Here is a 17,363-nt window from a genome sequence, read left to right as displayed (position 1 = left end):
CTGACCAAAGGCCCTTTTTTCATTGAACTGCTAACTTGGATTTTGCAGCAAAGAGAACTGGAGCAGCCAAACTCAAGTCCACTCAGCAAGTGGTAGCTCAATTCAATTTATTGTTGGCAGGAGGCTAGAATATCTATTTTGACAGCTAAACGAACCAAAAAGCTGCCCAGGAGGATTTTAAGAATGCTTAGAATGAAGTGTGAACTAATTAAAATAAATCTACTATGCAAATTTTAAATGCAGACCATTGGGGTTTCCCTAAGACCTTCCCCAGCTTGTAGCTCCTGGATATTAATCTAGTCCAAGGTAATTTATTAATAATATTAATAATCATAACAACTCAAATTTGTGGAGCCAGTTTCTTTAGAGAATCATAGAAGAGCTTTTTTTCTATCACCATACGGCAAGGCCCTACCCCTGACTCTCCAGGCTGGCTTCGATAGGCCTCCTTCGTGTCCCCAAAGCATGCTGGGTTTACCTTTCCCTTAGCTCATGCTGTTTTGTCACAGCTCATATATCATAACCCATATGTTTCAGGAATTGAGGATTGCTTCTTTCTCTCCTCAACTAGAAAGAAAGTTTATTGAACCCAGGAAGAGAGTCTTACATGCCTTTGTATACTGAGCTCATAGAAGTTCAACAAATGTTTGTGGCAGTGCTCTGAATTGGGTTATCTTTATTCTGATTTTTTTCCTGAAGGGAAAATTGAGGCACAGAAGAAAGGAGTCACATAATAGAAATTTTGTCGAGAAAGACTTCTAGTCTTGGGCTTTACAGTCATTTGGAAAATTCAGATTGACCTATTAGCGTCACTAAATAATAAACCTCACCTGCCTGCAGCCTCACTGAGATCTGGCTTAGAGATAAGGATAAACTCTATCTGGCACTGCACCTGGATGAGACTCAGGTGTAGAATGGCACAATGGCATCTATTTTGTGAAACATTGAGGAGACCTATTACTGTGTTTGGGCTCTCCTCCTAACCACGAACTCATGAATTCACTGTCATTGCTGTTGAAGTGAATTTTCTAGAGGCCAGTGCAAAAACTGTCTTGCTCACTACTTTGAACTGTTTGAAGGAAATCACCTGAATTGGTAAAATGTCTAGCTCATAAAACACTTTTCAGGTAAGAGGGTAACATTACTGAGGACACATTGTATATGGCCAAGCCATGTTATAAACGAGGACTTGGAATCAGGTCTCACGAACTAAAAATAAATGCTTAATCTTGGCATGGTAAATTCTTGTTTATGTTTGTGGCTTTCCAGTACAGTTTTGTTCTTTTAAATATATCCTATCTCCTCCCTACATCCTTAAGTTATTTTGCTCTGCCTTTAGGGCTCCTGATTCCCCTACTCCTCCCAGATGGTTGATGGGTCACTTTTGCTCTGTATGTGACTTAAGTTCGAGGCTGCAATCAAGACTCTTGGCCACTGTCTTCTTGAGAAGCTCTCTCATCTTGACTCTTTGTTTCTCCCTCCTTGTCTGGCTGTTCAGTCTCTCATCTTCCTCTCCTCTCCGTGACTGTTGGATTTCCTCTGGTCTCAGCCCTGAGGTCTCTTCTTTTCTCACTCTACAGTCTCAACACAGGTGATTTTTTTCCACATTGTGGTCTCCGCGAGCATCCACACACTGATGCCACATCTGGGCCAGGCTGCCTGTCTGGCTCCAGCCCCTGTCTCCAACTGCCCACTGGCCAGCTCCATGCCCCTGTCTCCATGCCCTTCAACCCACACATTTCAAGTAGAGCCCATGAGCTTCCCACAAGCTGGTTCTCTCCCTGGGGAATCCCAGAAACCTGATGGTCACTGATGACTTCTCTCTCTCGTGCCTTTCCCCATGCCATGCTTTTCCAGGTCCCATGAGTTTCATCTTCAAAGGCCTTTTCCTTGCACACTGGTCTCCATCTCGACAGTCAATGTGTGGCCCAAGTTGCTGTGCTGTCCTTTTGGGCTACTCCACGAACCTATATTTACTCCTGCACAGTACCAAAACACGGTTTAAAAAAAGTTTTTTTTTTGCCAGAGTCTTACTTTTTTACCCTGGTTGGAGTGCAGTGGCATGCACATGCCACCACACTTGGTTAATTTTTTGATGTATTGTAGAGATGACATCTTGCCAAGTTGCCCAGGCTGATCTCAAGCCCCTGGGCTCAGGCAATCCTCTCGCCTCCCAAAATGCTGGGATTACAGGGATGAGCTATCACATCTGGTGAGACACGACTTTTAATAATCATATCTGCTTAGATTCCCTCAATGACTTCCCAGTCTTAAAGAATGAAAATCAATCTCCTTTCCATCCATGTCTTGCACTATCTTTCCTTTCACACATGGCTTTCCAGTCACGTTGGCCTTTTCCCAATTTCTTCAACATGCCTTGCTACTTCCTGCCTCAGGACCTTTGCACATAGTGTTTCTCTGCCTGGAATTCTTCACTTCCATCTTTCCCTGTTACCTGGTTAACTCCTACATATACTTCAGAGCCCAGTTCACATATATCTTCAACAGGCAGCTTCCTCAGGCTATTTCAAGCCCTCCTGTTACATGCTTTTATAATAGGTTATACCCACCTCATTTATGAAACTTATCCCAGTTATAAATAAGTATTTGACTTGACAATTTGTTGTTTAATGTCTGTCTCTCCTGCTGGTCTGGGTGCTTCATGGTGATGGGATCTGTGTCTGCTTGGCTCTCTAACTGTTCTTCTCATGTAACAGAGTGCACAGAGCAAGAGATGTCTGTTAAATAAGCAAACCCCTACACCTCTGTCATGATATTATTCATTCTATTGGCTGGCTTAGCAGGATTTATGCTATTGACAGTCAATAATCACAGACTTATCACAGATTTCAAATCCATGAATTTAAATCCAAGTGGACTTTATTTGCTTTTTGAGTCCAAGCCCTGAATTCAGTCAATTGACCTGAGGTAAAAGATGGAAGCAGGTGGACAGATTATCCTTAGAGATGGTTGACAGGCTGCTGGGGGAGGCATCCTGTGGCACTACAGCATATACCATGTAGGTTAAGATTGAGTTTCAAGGTGAATATCAGTTAGCATTGACATTAGGGAGAGAGGAGAAGAGACTTCATGACTTTGCCATTTCCCAGTTTGTCCCTCTAATTACTGTCAGAGCTCCAAGTTGGAGGGTGGTTTTGATGTCTTTTGGAGGGCCTGTGTCCAGCAAATATTTTGTTGAAAACACTAGGGGTTCTGTTTGCAGTCACAGTTGCAAATGGTCATTAAGTGATGTGTTATCTAAATCCGGGAGTCAGCGAATGAAATGTGCCTCTGCCTTGTGCTGTGCAGGCTACCCTGCAGGACTCAACAGCACCCTGTTTTGTGGACCTCCAGCTCTCCAGTCATTGACCTGGGTCAAGTTTGCATTAGGTCCAGGAGGTTCTGCCAAACACCAGAGCAAGGAGCGGAAACAGAATTGCTGGGCAGGAACTAGTGAAATGAACTTCGCAGTTCAGCCCCTGGGGAGAACAGAGGATCTGTTGCTATACTTGTGAACGTGCACAACAAGTACATGCTCACCTGGGCGAACCAGGTGCTACAAATGCCCCTGTAGCCTTGAATTACACTCAAAGTTATGTTCTGTCTTCTTGTCATAGGGTCATCTTTTTGAATCAGACTCCATCAAACAAACCAAATCTGAGTGCACCTCCCCATGAATCAGCTTTGTTGTGAGCACTGAAATATTCTTTGCACAGTCATAACTAAATTTGAACTCTTCCAAAATATTTTCTCATGTGATTTTTTTTCCCATGCCATACCGCATGATGTTGTTGAACTCTCATGGTTTGGGACAGTCTGCTTTTTGCAGATACAATTTCCTATCTCTCCAACTCTCTTACAGATGACTATACATGACCCTCAGGGCCCTCTTGGTAGGGGAGCTTGGCCTGGCCCCATGCCTTCCTCCATCCAGGCCCGCTATGCCCTGGATGAGGAAGCTACAGGAGCCATGTCTCCTGGACTGGCTCCTCTGAGTTGTGGCTTTCTGCCTGGAATGTCCCTCCCTGTTCCCCAGCCACAACTGCAGATCCTTTTCTCCTCCATTCTCCTATTCCTTGGAAAATCTGTTTTTTACCCTTTAATCACTCGCACTGCTTTATTTCAATTTATCTGCTGTGAACTCATCTCTCCAACTAGACTTTGAGATCCTTGGAGTTAGGTTCCAAGGATCTGGCCTGATTCATCTTTGACTGACATGGTACCTGGTGCACCATGCTGGTCCCTTGTAAATGTTTTCAGCTGCTGTTGCTAAGTGCACTTTTTAGGTCACAAAGATGTGATGACAGAGGTTTGCTGTGAGTGTGCAGAGGGAGGGCTGAATGCTCTATCGTCCCTCATTCTTCTCATCTTTCCAGGGATCCTGGTCATCAGACAGCCCAGGCCTCAGAGATTCACACAGTCCAACTTCTGCTAGTGTATTCCAGACCCTCATGTGTCCCAGGCTGCAAGGATGGGAAGTGGACAGGGGAGGGGACTCATATGTGTCAACCCTTATGTGCCAAGCCACAGACAATACTCCACATACAACTGAGGAATTTAACAGGTCCCAGAACCAGAGCCTTGATTGATGAGTCTGGAGGCCCCAGCTCAGGGACCATAACTACCCATGTGGCTGTGCATCATTTGCTTCACTTCTGAGATGAGACTAAGGAGCCTCAGAGAGGGAATGGGGCTATCCCAAGTCTATAACTGGTAAGTTACAGAGTTAAGCTTGGGACCTGGGCCTGGGGTCAATACACGGAAAGAAGGGAACAGTTGGTGGTCTGGCATGGTCAGGTTTCCAGATTGAGCAAATTAAAAATACAGGACACCCAGTGAAACGTGAATTTCAGGTAAACAGTACATACTTTTCTTAGTATAAGTATATCCCGTGTAATTTATGGGCCCTACTTATACTAAAATAGTTATTTATTATCTGAAATTCAAATTCCACTGAACTTCATTTTTTTAAAAAATCTGGTAACCTGAAGGCCTCAGCAACTTTTAACACCCAAAGTGGATCAGAAGATGCCAGTATGATGAGTCAATACTTGGATGGCACAGTGACAGTCATAGTTCATGTGCATGCATCACCCTGCAGTTTATGACATTCTTTAGCATCCATGATTTTGTTTGATTCTCATGACCCCTTTGAAGTGAGTTGAGTAGGCCATGTTGATACTATTTTCTAAGTAGAGAAACAAAGGCACAGAGAGGTGAAGGATATTATTCAGTGTCACATAGCATGTAAAGAAAGAGAAGAACTGGATTTGGGATTCAGCTTGGGCTCACTACTTGACCACCCTGCACTTTCTCCAAGAGGAAACCCTGAACTTCCAACCTGTGGGCTCCCGCTGTGTTGGGTGTGTTGCTCATGGCTCATGGGCTGGAGATCATTTGAGAATGGAGGATCTTGACAGAAAAAGGAGAGTTTTCATTTCACTTTCATATCTTGTCCTAGGATCTTCTTGGCTCAGTTTTTCCACACAATCACAGGAGTGGAGCTGCTGATTTAGCCTGTAAACATGAGGCTTCTCCTATTGGGGAGGGGATTCTGGCACTGCAGGAGGCTCAGGCAACAGGGTCCTGTTGAGTTGGGAACCTCTGCAGGCCCAGGGTATGCTCCTGAGCTGCTGAGCATGTCATTTCATTCTCCGCCTCATCCCTGCCTGTCTTTCCACAGGAAGCCTTTGGGGTTTGTTTTGCTGCTAGGTTTGACCAACTTGCTTGCACTGTGGTTTTTGAGCCCAAGATCTTTGGGTGAATTTAATTATCTTAATTGAATGGTGTTTTTACTTCTTAGTGAAGGGGAAACAGGAAGGCAGCGGAGATGACAGAGGTTAGTTTTTATCACACTCAGAAGGCTCTGAAAAATTGGACCTGATTCTTCTAGCTCTTCTTTCTGGGCTAGTTTTTGAGCCATTGACTCTGGCCTGCCTTAAGAGCAGTTCAATGTGGTGAACTATAACAGTTCCCTGTCTGTGTGCAGCCTGGAAGCCTGATCTAGCCCATATATGCATGGATGCACACCACACACAGCCTCTACCATCCCACAGAAGAATGATTATAACTTGCAGGTCAGTTTTGGGTCAAGTTCTTGACCTGCCTTTCTGTTTTAGAGGAGGATGTCCTTGTCTATTTTCTACATTTTACAAGGTGAATGTCTTAGTCATCTCAGGCTGCTACAACAGAAATTTCATAGGTTGGGTGGCTAAAACAATTTACTCCTCACAGTTCTGAAGGTTGGGAAGTCCCAAATCAAGGCACTAACAGATCTGGTATCTGGTGAGGATTCTCTTCCTGGCTAATAAATGAACACCTTTTCATTGTGTCCTCATACAGCAGAGAGGGAGAAGGGAAGAGGAGAGAGAAGAAGAAGGGAGAAGGAGAAGAAGAGGACAAAGGAGGAGAGGGAGAGGATGAGAAAAAGAGAAAGGGAGGGAGAGAGAAAAAAACACACAAGCCCTCCCGTGTTTCTTTCAGGGGCACTACTCTCATTTTAAAGGACTCCACTCTCAAGACCTAATTACTTTCCATAGGTTCCAGTGCCTAATATCATCCTCTTGGGGATTAGTCGCAATGAATTTTAGAGCACACAAACAAACATTCAGTTTCTAGCAGTGAACAATAAAATAACAAAATTGACTTCCTCAGTTAGAATCCATCAAGTGAGAAAAGCAGGCACGGACTGAGTGTCTACGGAGTGGCAGGTCTCAGGTCTGCCCCTACGCTTGCCCGTGCTTACTCATTCCTTGATAAAACTTGACAGGATAGACCTTCTCACTGTCTTACAGCTGAAGAAATCAAGGCTGACTGGGTCAATCACTTGTTCATTGCTTAAGGCCTGTGAGTGCTGGGGCAGGGCCAACCTCAGATCTTGCTGTGAGTAGGTGATTGCAGGGGCTGTCATGTTCTGCTGCCCTCAGGAGAGAAACTGGAAGAAAGATTTTTTTTTCCTCTGTGGAGTTCAGCTCAGCCTGAGGCTGATTTCTGGACTGGTAGATGGTCTGCTGTGTCTAGGTGGGTCACTCCCCAGAAGATTCTGAATATTGACCAGACTCAAGGTTGTGTCTGCAATTAGAGGCCAAGGAGCCTGGCATAGGGAGGGCTGGACCTAGTCTAACTCAGGGCTACTCTGGACCTGTGACTTGCACATGACATCACAGACCCAGAGAGGGACCCTAGTTGCAGGAAAAATGAGAAGTCTTAGGAGAGAAGAAGAGAGAAGAAGAACAGGGCTGGGTTCAATAGGTCTCCCACAACCTGTGCCTTCTGGCTCCCGTTTCTGTTTCCTGACAACCAAGGTAGGCTAAGCAATGTTTAACAACTGGTTGTCTGGGACAAAATGCACTGATTTGAAGCACTAGCTGATTTTCTGCTGCCAACCTGATGTCCAAGGCAGAGTTGGGACGAGGTGCTCCCAGGGGGCTTTACATGGTACAGAGGACTCTCACACTCCTCTGAATCCCAGCAGGCTCTGGCACTTGCATTTGCTTTGGTAAGGACATTTGGGTAGAGTCCCACTCCTCAAAGACTGACCTGTGAACTGTCAGTGGCACATCCTCATACATCTTCTGACCTCTTCTGGAGATGGAACATTATTGAGGATCACTCCTTGGAGTGTTCGGTGACCAAGTGAGCTGGACTTAGCCAAGGCACGGTCACTGAATGCTCTCCTCCACTGAGAAGCAGCTCAGGCCTGGCACTGCCAGCTTCTTAATAGTGCTCCCCACGGTGCTCTCTTTAGATGCCGAGGGGCCCAGCCTCAGCATCTGAAAGCCCCCTGAACAAGAGGCCCTCAGCTCCTCCTCATGGGCTCAGAGTTGCTCCAATTTACCTTTATAGTAGCAACTCGGCTGGCATTAAAAGTGGGAGCAAGAAAGATCTTGAATGGACAGCAGACAACTCTGCAATGCCCTCTATGCTTTCTCAGAGCTAGATGAGTGCCAGTCCATCCCACTGCCCAGGAAGAGAGTTGCTTGAGAGGCAGAAAGCTGGGAAGAATGAAGGGTCAGACTGGCAGAAATGGTTTTGCTGCTTAGCACTTTGACGTTTGGACCTCCTTGTTAGACCCACTCCAAATTGCAAGGCCACCCCCACTGCCAGATCAGGCCAGGGTAGCCACTTGAGGAGGGACACATAGCTCTTTCAGGCACCCAGGGGCCTCAAAATGATGGGTCCTGCTGGGATCTGTGTACAGGTCCTATGCTGCTCCACATTCGCCGTGTACAACCTTGGCTACGTGACGTCGAGTCTGTGAGCCTCAGGTTTCTCATCTGTCAATGGATCGCATGCTACGCACCTTGTAGAGGTGTTCCAATAGGCTTTCTCAACCTTAGTATCAGCACCAGTGACATTGCCAAAGGCTCCTGGGGCAAAATCAGTTCTGGCTGAGAACCGCTGTTAGAGAATCAGGGAGAGAGCACTGGCCCAACATCTGGCTCTTCCTTCATTTATTCATTCATGGATTCGTTTTCTTCCCTTCCACATTTCCCAGGAACATCTTGCCCTGGATTCTGGAAATGGCAGGACCTGACATGAGAGGGAAATCAAATAGACAGTCTGGACAGTGGAAAAAGCTGGAGACCTGCTTCTAAAACTGTGCCATCTTGGACATGTCATTTAACTGCTGCGCTTATAAAATAGAGACAATTAAAAACCAAATCTGACTCTGTCCACCTCCAGGGTTACTCCCCACTCTGGAGAAAAAAAATTCTGTAAAATTGGTCTCTGAGGCAGATACTGCTTGAGAGTCTCTGGATAGTTGGAGCCGTCCAACCCACCAGGTCCTGGGTCCCTCCTCTAGTGAAGGGGACACATTTATCAGAAGGAGACCCAGGAAGCCCCGGCTACTGCAGCCCTGGGCTTTACCTGCTGGGCTGCTGGGAACCTAGTAAATGACATGCACACTTTCCCTACATGGTTCCCACAGAGAGGTCTTCCCTCTCATACAGTTAGAAATACATTCACATCATGGTGCAGAATATGCTCAGAGACATGTATGTATCAAGGAAAATTTCATGAGGCAAAGCATATCCTTCTTACCTGTACTTCTCTGATAATTCCATTCTAATCTATTCTGTTCTTTCATTTAAAAAAACCTATTTGTAAGTTAGTAAGTGATTTCAGAACTCATTAATGACTATCTGCAGCTTTAAAAAAAAAGAAAACTATTCAAGACTAGAAACTCTAGACATTTTGAATTAGCCTCCATTTATGGCTGGCCTGTTTATAACAGTGCAGGATCTTCATCTGGGTGGAAAATTGGAGACCCAAGGCCCAAACCCAGTGACTGGCAGGGTCTGTCCAGAATTATGTGGGAGAGTGGAAGAGAAATCCTCCTGGTGGCAGATCCACGGGCCGGGTCTTGCCTTTCTGTTTCTGGGTGTATCCCCAGTTTCCACACAGGGACTATGCCTAGCAGGTTAAACAAATGAATGAATGAATGCATATCAGAAATTCCCATTTACTAAGCACCTCATGTAAAGGCACTTTATAACCCAGTATTATTAATGTTTATTTTCATTTAATGAATATTCACAACAGCCTCACAACTCAGGAGGAATGTGGAGTCTAGAGTTTAATACTACCAGGTATTTAAGACATCAGGCATTAAACTCTAGTGGAACTTGAACCGTGGGCTGATGGAAAAGGGCTCCTGCCACTGCATATGAAGAGGTTCCTCCAGCAGCATCTAAGATGCCTGCGGCAGGTTGAGTGCTTCTGCTCAGCTCCACACTGCCCCTGTGGGGGGCCACTTTGATGTCCCCCCATATTCCTGGTTCCTCTTCTTGGAACTCATTGCCAGACCCGTGGCCACGGAATGTCCTTCTAGTCTTTGCACCCATCATGCCCAGGATTCTGTAGCATGGGATGCAAAGACCTTGAAACCCTGTCTTGCCCTTCACTGACTGGGTCTATGACTCTCCAGTTAAGAACTTCAGAATCAAATGGACTCTGGACATGGCAGTCAACTTTCTTAGCCTCAGTCTTGTTTCGGTGATATTGGGGGCAGTGGGAAGGCAAGCCCAGCAGCCTGATGCTTATGGTAACCTTTTATGGATTAGGAATGGTTGTTGCAGGGACAATTATAACCTACGGACCAGACTCCACCTTGGATACCCTTCTCTAGAGAGGAGCCTACTTAAGGGGCTCCAGAAGGAAAAGGCATTTGAGTTTGCTAGGAATGTCAGCAATCATCTTCTCTCTAGCCCCTGCTAAGACAGTCAGGCAATATGGGGAGGGGAACCCCTTGAGAGCAGCCCTGGAGGGTACCAGGGTCGGCGGAGAGAGGAGGTACAGGCGGAACTTCCCAGAACCACAGAGCGGCAGGGATTCTGAACAATCCTCCACACTGTCTATGGACCTAGTTCCTCCTTCTGTAGACTGGTACCCTGGGGGTTGGGGGGAAGCAGAGCTGTTAGAGCCATCATTGAGCATCAGCTCCCCAGTGGTCACAGGTATTTCTCCTGTTGGTGCAATGCCTCTACCTGCCACACACTCTATATCCATGGCCTTGCTCAATGGTCACAACAACTGGCAATTAGGAAGAGCTGGTGCCAAAGGAATTTTAGGTGAATAAGTCAGAGATGTTGAGGAATTCTCTCAAGGTCACACAGCTAGAGAGTAGCAAAGTCAAGATTCAGGCCCAGGTCTCTCCAGAATGCAGCAAGGACAGAGAGACAGGCAGTGAGCTAGTCTTCTGTCTGCCACTATGTTCATGCAGGATGACAGCCTCTCTCCTAGCACCTTCTCTCAACCCACCAGGGAGCATTTGCTTCAGTAAAGCTGGAGGAGGTGTGTATTGAAGCTGGCTCTCTCACAGAGGCCATCTTCTCTGTCCTGGCTGCCAGGAAGCTGTGTGTATCTGGGATAAAGAGAAGGGGCCCTCACATAGGGAGTACCCTTGGAAATTCCTCAGCTCCTGCACAGGTAAGAGCCCAACTGTGTCTGGCCTTCTCTTCATGTCCTTGCTGGAGGCTGGCCAGTAGGTGGTGGATGACTGCTGACCTTTTTCCAACCAGTGCAGCAGTAGTGGTGAGGCGAGCTCAATCAGGGCAGGTAAGGGAAGAACCTCCTTGCCGTGGGCACATGGTCTTGAGGAGCTGACCAACATCTGCCTTCTTTATGGAATTCCTCATGGCAAGAAAAAGTATTCAGATGTGGCCACACTTGTTATTTTTCTAAACTTTAAAGCTGAAAGATACTTCTCCAACATCCATGTTTATTTAAATCTATGGCTGTGCTGATGTGAAAAACTCAGCTCCTATTATGTCTGAGAACAATGCTAGCACTTTCCCACTGTGTCTTTTTCTAATGCAGTGATCCGTACACTTCTCAGAATGCCCTGGGAGCTGGTTATACAGAGTGTTGGGTACCACTAAGGACTCAGGAGGTCTGCTGTTCCTGAGACCACACCTGCTGTAGTCTGCTCTAGGTCTTGAGTGATTGGAAGTTGTCCCCTCTTCAGGGAGGTTATTCTGGTAAGTCACAGCCTCTTGCATCACTGGGTCTGATGGTTGTCAATGGCTGGAGTTTGTGCTGTCTGCCCTTGTCCTGTGCCTGGCTCTGAGGAATCGCCGTATGGCTGGGAATATCACTTCCTCTCTAGGGCTAGACCTTCTACCCCAAGTGCTAAAGATTCTCAGATCCATGATCCTCTTTGGCACAAGAGGGGAGGTAATTATGATGTGTGACAGTCCAGCAGTTACCAAGGGGATGGGGTCAGTCCTGCATGGTGCCAGCTGCTCTCCCTCTGAGCTGTAATTATGAGTTGGCTGAACTCTGAACCATTGGGCTTTCTCCTTGATGACCTCTGAAAGGTACAGGCTCAAGATGGAGTCTCAGCAGGAAAAAAGAGTTGACAAATAAGATAATCTTTGTTTTTCTACCATGTGTCTGATGCTTTTCATATATTTACTCATATAATGCTCACGGGACTCTGAGGTGGGAGTAATTATTAATGCTATTTTGCAGAAGAGGAAGCTGACACCCATTGGGCTTGCTGAGAAATGATGGGGCTGGCCTGTGAGCTCAGATTTGCCTGTCCTATAGCCCCTGCAGATCCAGCGAGCTTCTCAGGGCAGAGAATCTCTGCTTCTCCCTGGGCAGCTTCCTGAAAGTCTATGATGCTGGGATGAAGCTGGTGTGCCTCCTTAGGCATACCTGGCCTTTCTTTTTTTCAATTTTAGGTATACAGATATTCATTGTGCAGGTACCCTTGTTAATGAGGTGTGTCCCCCCTTCCCCAGGCAGATATCTACTACTGTTAAGTCCACCTCTCCACCCCCCACCCCCCACAGTTTCCCGCTTCTGTCAATCCTTTTCTTATACAGATTTGGCCTTTCTACGGAAGACTGACTCTTTGGTGAGTGTAATGGCCTCCTTTCTAAAGAATCTGTTGGATACTGATGTGAGTGCTAGGAATAGGGATGCAGTTCGAAAAAGACATGGGCCTTAAAGACATGGACTCAGATCTGAAGTTCATATCTCAGTCCCTTGTTTACTGTGCATCTTTGAGCAAGTTACTTAACTTCTCTAAACCTTAGTGGCTGCCTCTGTGGCAGGGCTTATGAGACCCACCACACTGGATGACTGTGAGACTAAAACCAGACACTTCAAGCCTTTGCACACAGGAGGTACATAGCCAATGACTGCCTTAAGTTGTAGGCAAACTGACGGCAAGAAATGACTCTGAGCTGGTGGGTTTAACCCAATGGGTCTGAATGCTGATCCCTTGTCCTCTGCAAACCTCAGGGCTGACCTATCTCTGAGAGGGACAGACATGGCTAGGCAAGGGGACAAGTTAGTGGCACTGCTATGGCCTGGCAGTCCCAGGACAGGGGAAGCCAAGAGGCAGCTCCAGCATGATCTGACCCTTGCAGGTGGGACTCAGTGGTGCCAGGTATGGAACCAGCCTCCAGGCCTGGCAGAGAATGGAGAAAGAGCTGGGCAGACTCAGAAACTCTTTCAGAGGCTTCCTAAGTAAATCAAAGATCTTCCCCTGCCCCCCTGCCCTCCTTAAGCTTCAGACAGAGACTTTGAGATGGGAGATAGCAGAGAGAAAGATCCTTCCCTCAGCCCAGACTTGCAGTCCTTCAGCAGATCAAGCCCACGCAGGAAGGGGCCTCTCAGGGGAAGAAGGGATCACTTGAGGCAAGGAAAGAGAACCCGGAGTGAGGAGGCCTGAAGAAGCCCTTGGACTCATGCAGAAGCCATGTGTAGGCACCTTTGTGGAATTTAGAAGCCCTCTGGGGTGTTGGCTTCTTGAACTGGGCTCATGGTCTATTGGAACCTCAGAGACTGGACAAACAGAGAATGCAGTATGCTGAGGAAGACCTCGCCATGTGCTGTGCACCATAGTCTGAAAGAACGTCCCTTTCTACTTCACATTAAGAAAGGGAGGTCTCAGCCAGGCTTGGTGGCTCAGCCTGTAATCCCACGCCTTTGGGAGGCTGAGGTGAGTGGATTTCCTGAGCCCGCGGGTTTGAGACCCGCCTGGACAGCGAAACCTCATCTCTACAATAAATAAAAAAATCAGCCGGGCATGGTAGCGCATGCCTGTAATTCCGGCTACTTGGAAGGCTGAGGCGGAAGGATCCCCGGAGCCCAGCAGGTCGAGGCTGCGGTGGCCGGGAGCGGCCACTGCGAGACTCCAACTCAAAAAAAAAAAAAAAAAAAAGAAAGGGAGGTCTCTCAAGTCATGGGGAGGCAGTCATTCATGGCTGATTGGTTGTCTGGACTTTCTTGCCATCAGACTCTTCCTAGGTCATCTGACGCGGACTTGGAAGGGAAAGCACTTTACACTAAGCCATCTTCAGTCTTCCTCCAGAGGAGCAAGTTAAGCTGAGAACCTACTCTGCCTCCACCTTGACATCAGGATGTTACTCACACTGTATTCTTCACACACAGCATCCTTCAGGGAAAGACCCAGAATGATACTGATTACTTACATCAAGGGTGACACATCTCAGCATCCACATACTCCATTTCTGGGTCTTGATCTATGTGTCTCCACTGATCCCTTGTCCTTCACCCTGACCCCACTGACCCTCCCTCCAGTTCATGGCATGCAGTCCCTGGGAACCAAGTAGAAAGGTGTGTTGGGTCTTTCCAACTAACTAAATGAAGCATAACATTGAGTTAAGAGCTATGAACTGGCCGAATTTGATGAAATGGGGTTTGAATCCTCAAATAGAAATAAAATCAAGGCCCATTTCAGCCTCTATGGGCCCTGACATTTTGGGCCCTGCTGGGGAATGTCAGCCCTGTGTGGCCCTGAAGGACTGCCTTCTCTCCACTTCCCTCTGGTAACCCTAGGCAGGTGGAATGAAATCCCAAGAGCCAGTGAGGAAGATGGCTCAGCCTGTTGCTACTGGCAGGTTTGGGTTACTGAGATTTTTGGCAGAGACTGAAGGAATAGGGCTATTTCAAGACACGGGACTTCCCCTCTTCAGTAAGGGTCTCTAGGCTTCTTTAGGGTCAGGAGCAAAGAAGCAGAAGATGCAAATATACTTGCCAATGTCCTAGTGAAAAGGTACTGAGGTGAAAGGATGCAAGCTGGACTCGGTGGCTCAGCCTGTAATCCCGCACCTTTGGGAGGCTGAGATGAATGGATTGCCTGAGCCCGCGGGTTCGAGACCCACCTGGGCAGCGAGACCTCATCTCTACAATAAATAAAAAAAAAATCAGCCGGGCGTGGTAGCTCATGCCTGTAATTCTGGCTACTTGGAAGACTGAGGTGGAAGGATCGCCGGAGCCCAGCGGGTCGAGGCTGCGGTGGCCGGGAGCGGCCACTGCACTCCAGTCTGGGCGACAGAGTGAGACTCCAACTCAAAAAAAAAAATAATAATAAGGTACTGAGGTGAAAGGATGCAAGGCTATCTCTGGCCTTGCCTCTCTTCCAGGACACAGCATTCCACCAGCCTCCTTCCTCCCCAGCATACAAGGTTGCTCCCTTCCCAATGAGCGACCACCCAGGAGCAGGCACAATTGTTCCAACCCCAAAGACCCAAAGCAGATGTTTGTTGGACTTGGGTCACCCAGAGATGGCTATTTATAAACTACCCCGATAAGCACAATCTGCCCTGCTCAATCCAGGCCACATGGATATGCTGTGCATCTGGTGACTCCACAGTCAAGCTAACCCTCTCAGTACCACAACGGCAAACTGGACATTTCCTGTACCAGCCAGATCCAAAAAACAGGCTACGGGAAGGGCAGAAGGTTCCAGAGCCAGCCAGCCCCTGGTGCTGAAAGGTCTGACTCTCAGGCTATTCTAACAGCAAGAACATTCACTGCTTTTTTTTTGTTGTGTACTAAATTGACCCATCTCAAAAAATGTTCTCGTATCATAGGATCAGCAAACTTTTTCTGTAAAGGACCACATTATAAATGTTTTCAGTTTTGCAGACTATATGATCTCTGCTGGTGTAGAGTGGAAGCAGCCATAAACAATATGAAAATGAATGAGCATGGCTGTGTGCCAATAAAACTTTATTTACAAAACCAGGCACCCAGCCCACAAATCATAGTCACCAACCACTACTGTAAAGGAAACTCAAAGACTGGAAAATTGGACCTCATTTAACAGACACATTTGTTTAATCTACTCTCCAGGTGCCTCTACTCATGGAGGTATTTTAAAGTCCTAAATAATAATTCTTCTTAAGGCTATCTAGTTTTCCACACATATTGGACACTACTCTTCTCAATTCTTCTCCACAAGAAAGAAAAACAAAGGATGATTTTAGACTCAGTCAAGCCTACCCTTTGGGGCCCTCCCGGGTGTGTGAGAACAGGCAGCCTGCATAAGGCTTTGGGGACACATGTGCTCACAGAGTCCACAGGCCAGAATGTCCCAATCACAAGTTTTCCTCTTTGTTACAGTTGGTGATCCTGCCTGCCCCAGCACTGGGGAAAACAAGAGAGCCAGTCTCCTCCAACTCTGCCATGAAATCTGTGACCAGGGGTTCTCCCCCATTTGACAATGCAGGGACCTGGGCACATCTACAGCTATGAGGGAGCAGAAAGCCCTGACAGACAACATGTAAGAACAAAGTCACATATGTATGTGCCATGTCCTCTGTACATAGTCCACAAGGCCCATCCAGCCACCAAGAATCTCAGCCTGAGAACCGGCGGGCCCTCGCCACACACACACCACCCTGCACTGCACCCTGGCACCAGACTCTAACCCCAGCACACCACCCGCACAGTGCAAACATCCCTTCTGCCATGAGCTTGAGCCTCCCTGCCTACGCGAAGGAGCCAAACAAGTGTCTGGGCTGTACCTTCTGCTCTCCGCGTGTCCAGCTGCTTGCTGTTCAGGCCGCCCCAGGAACAGGAGGGAAACCGGGCTCTTCCCAGGAGCCAAAACTTCTTCTTCTCTCTTTAGCCTGGCTGCCCCAAAATGACACAACAGTATATTCAAGACCCAAACCTCCTATTCCTCACAAACCTGCCCACCTGAGGAAAATCAGTGACCAGAAGCTGGCCAGACACTGGAAGTCCACAAAGCTTACCTAAATAGAGACCCAGCCGGGGGAAACCAAATGGTGTTCTTGGTGGGGAAGAGGCAAACAGTCCACACTGCAACACCCGTGTGGTGTCAAGTAACAGTCAGATTAAACAAACAGCCTCAGCATCTATTTTTACATCCAGATCAGCCACGAGTAATAGATAACTTGGGGAGTGAGAAATTGTTCGCCACTTAGCTGGACCCTAACCACAATCCCAACTTCAATCCAGAACGACTTCTAAAGCAATTCCAGCACCTAGAGTCAAATAAAAATATCCCAAGGTGGGAAGGAAAACATTTGTGAAAGGAAACATTAAAAACAGGATAGTGTGTGCCTTGGAGCCAGCGCCCGGAGGCCTGCTGATGTCTCGGGGCAGAAATAGCCCGTTTCATCATCAGCTCTGGACAACCGCAGCCTGCATTCCTCGAGTAAGGAGCCATACTCTGCTGTGCTTTTGGAGCAAAATAATACACCCAGTTGCAGGCTACGGGAAGACCAGGCTGGGTTTTAGGGCAAGAGTTGCAGAAGGATATGAAATAATCAGGGAAGAGGTAAGGTAAGGGTCCACTTGGTGAACTCGGCTCCGGCAAACCCAGTTGTTGGCAAGGTCCAAATGCCTGTGGACAAGCCCCATTCTGCCAGGCAAGGGCTCCCCACTCCATCTCTGGGAGGGGTTGGCCTTCCCACAGCCTGCCTTCCCAATGGTTACTTTCTGTCTCCACTTGGAGTCACCTACTCCCCCAACTGCCTGCAGATCCCAAATTTCTTCCACCTACTGTGCCTTCATTGGTGTGGGTTGCCCTCCTTAACCTCCTAAGCTGGCCCCCTGAAGGTCTACTTACT

The 17,363-nt window shown here is 47.4% G+C and overlaps 1 protein-coding gene across 1 annotated transcript in view; it reads right to left on the bottom strand.

Moving 5' to 3' along the window:
* Positions 1–16,615, bottom strand: part of CUNH10orf71 (chromosome unknown C10orf71 homolog) — a 28,835-nt gene extending 12,220 nt beyond the window's left edge. The window contains exon 1 of the mRNA XM_008051960.1: positions 16,524–16,615. The gene's annotated coding sequence lies outside the window, so the exon portion shown is untranslated. The remainder of the gene's footprint in view (positions 1–16,523) is intronic.
* Between the last annotated feature and the right edge of the window lie 748 nt (positions 16,616–17,363).

This window comes from Carlito syrichta, unplaced genomic scaffold (genome assembly GCF_000164805.1).
Source record: "Carlito syrichta isolate Samal-C Ts95f unplaced genomic scaffold, Tarsius_syrichta-2.0.1 Scaffold247529, whole genome shotgun sequence".
NCBI lineage: Eukaryota > Metazoa > Chordata > Mammalia > Primates > Tarsiidae > Carlito > Carlito syrichta.
The sequence above is the reverse complement of the archived record's forward strand: the minus strand, read 5'-3'. Positions and strand labels throughout refer to the sequence as shown.